This window comes from Adiantum capillus-veneris, chromosome 5, assembly GCF_014529385.1.
Source record: "Adiantum capillus-veneris isolate H3 chromosome 5, ASM1452938v2, whole genome shotgun sequence".
Classification (NCBI taxonomy): domain Eukaryota; kingdom Viridiplantae; phylum Streptophyta; class Polypodiopsida; order Polypodiales; family Pteridaceae; genus Adiantum; species Adiantum capillus-veneris.
The window spans coordinates 28,230,908-28,233,240 of NC_140935.1; positions in this window are offsets into that span (position 1 = coordinate 28,230,908).

The window sequence follows — 2,333 nt, forward strand, 5'->3', positions numbered from 1 at the left end:
CACATGTTCTCAAATCCATAATAAGCCCTCTTTCCAGCTTCCAAGCGACACATTGCACAATCCTTCCATTTATGATTGGATGGAACCTCAAGGCCAAGGTACTTGAATACTACTTCACGTTGCTCATTGTTGTATACAATGCATGTATTTTTGTCATTGAGGGTCTTTACAAGCATAACCTTGGTTTTGGATCCATTCACGATCAGCCCTCTATGTAGGCAAAAGCGTTCCAAGAAACTCATAAGCTTTTGTCCTCTTGTAACGTATGTGCCAGGAGCACTACATCATCGGCATAAAGCAAAAGCATAATCACCACATTTCCGATCTTAACCTCTTCTATGTCTTCTTGCTGCATAAAATCAAGAACCATGCATTCCAATTCATCAATGAGTAGCCCAAAGAGGGTTGGGGAAAGTGGGAATCCTTGTTTGACACTAATGGTGCTTGCAAAAATTTTGAAATTCCATCTCCCATACATAGTCGACATATCACTTTTTGGTAGATACAAAAGACTGCATGCATAAATTCTCTCGGCACTTGAAGGCTTTGCATACGTCTCCAAAGATTTCCTCATGGTACCATGTCAAAAGCTTTCTTGAAATCCACAAAGCAAAAATAGAACTTTTTTCCTTTCAATCGAGACGCTTCCATAAGAACTCAAAGAGTGACAAGGTGATCAATAGTGCTATGATGCTTTCAAAAACCTGCTTGGCCAAGCGCATGTTTGCCATTCTTTTCAACCCATTCACTTATCTTCATCTCCATGATACATCCAAATAACTTTGCCATCAAAGAACCAACCATTATAGTGTGATAGTTGTTCACCGTGTTTACATCTCCTTTGTGCAAAGGTGAGAGAGAGAGAGAGAGAGAGAGAGAGAGAGAGAGAGAGAGAGAGAGAGATATTTCTAGCGTTATCGGAGTGCTTGCTTCCCAGGGTCGACCGAGAAAGTGCCAGGCTTTTGGCTATAGACGGATAGTCAGTGTAGCCTCAAACCAAGGGAAACCAGTGCATATAGGGAGAACTTAAGGGTGAATAAGAGCGTTTAGAGAGTATTTTGAGAGAGAGGAAAACAATTGGTAACACAATTTAAGGTTAAAATAAATTGAAAGAAGATATCGTAACTTAATTATTGCAGGTAATCAATATTTGCTTCCAATTTTTGATCTCTGATAAACCTGTTTTAAATCTGTTGCATACGCCATGGTCAGTGTGCCTGTTGATTTGCAAACTCCTAATAAAAAATCCCCAACCCGATGAAATAAATCTGTAATCGCCAGGCAAACCCGAGTGTCAAATTTTTGAAAGCTTTTCATTTGGAGCTTTCTCAAATAGTTTAGGTCTTTCTAAGTTGCATACCACTAGAGTGTTCACTTGGATGTTTGTAAGTTTTATCTTTTTTTTGCAAGTTTGATGGATGTACTCCAATCCCTTCACAACAAAAACATTAGTGTATTAAAAAAAACTCGAACCCAACCCAAACTTCTATGTATGTCATTCTTGTAGAGAAACCTACAAGGCTTCAGCAGAAAAAAGTACTATTTTTGCACATGTCAAAGTTAAATACCCAAAATAATTTTTCACATGCTACAAGCACTACCATCAATTCAAATAAAGATTCCTCAAAAGCATTAATCTTTATGGTCCAAAATAGTACAAGGAAAAAAGCATGCCATCGAAGAGATTGTTTTACTAGGAAATGCCAAAATAAAGCCTCACAAAGTGTACAAATCACCCACCAAAATGTCAAAACAAATTGACCAAACTACTAGGCATTTATTTTTTCTCTACTTCTTTGAAGGCGTAAACCATCGGGGTTGATTCAAGATGACAGTGAGATCTCTTTCACATAGTGTTGGTTACCATCCAACCCAAGAATCTGTGTGTAGACAAAGTATAGGTGCTTACAAGCCAAGTAAGATTTTGTTGCTTTCTCCCAGCCTTGAAAATCAGGGCATGTATAGTAGGGCTCCATAGCCACATGCACATCATATACATCTTGCATTAATATCTTGAACACAGCATGACGAGCAGGCACCAAAATTATCTCTTGCACAAAACAAGCTTCCATACGTGCACCTATTTCCATGCGTTTACTTGCCTCCTTAGAGACACCGGACCTCCATTTTTTGCTGCGCTAGCCAGAGGTTCCCACTGTCTCCCTTTCCTTGTCATCCTTTGGAGAAGGATCTCTAGTTACAAAACCTGCCCCTAGCAAACCGGCATACTCCTCCTTTGATACACATGTTCCACTCTCTACTAGCCAAGTTGTTGGCCTTTCCGGTGGTGACAATACTTGTTTGGCCACAACTTCAGTGTGATGAACATCATG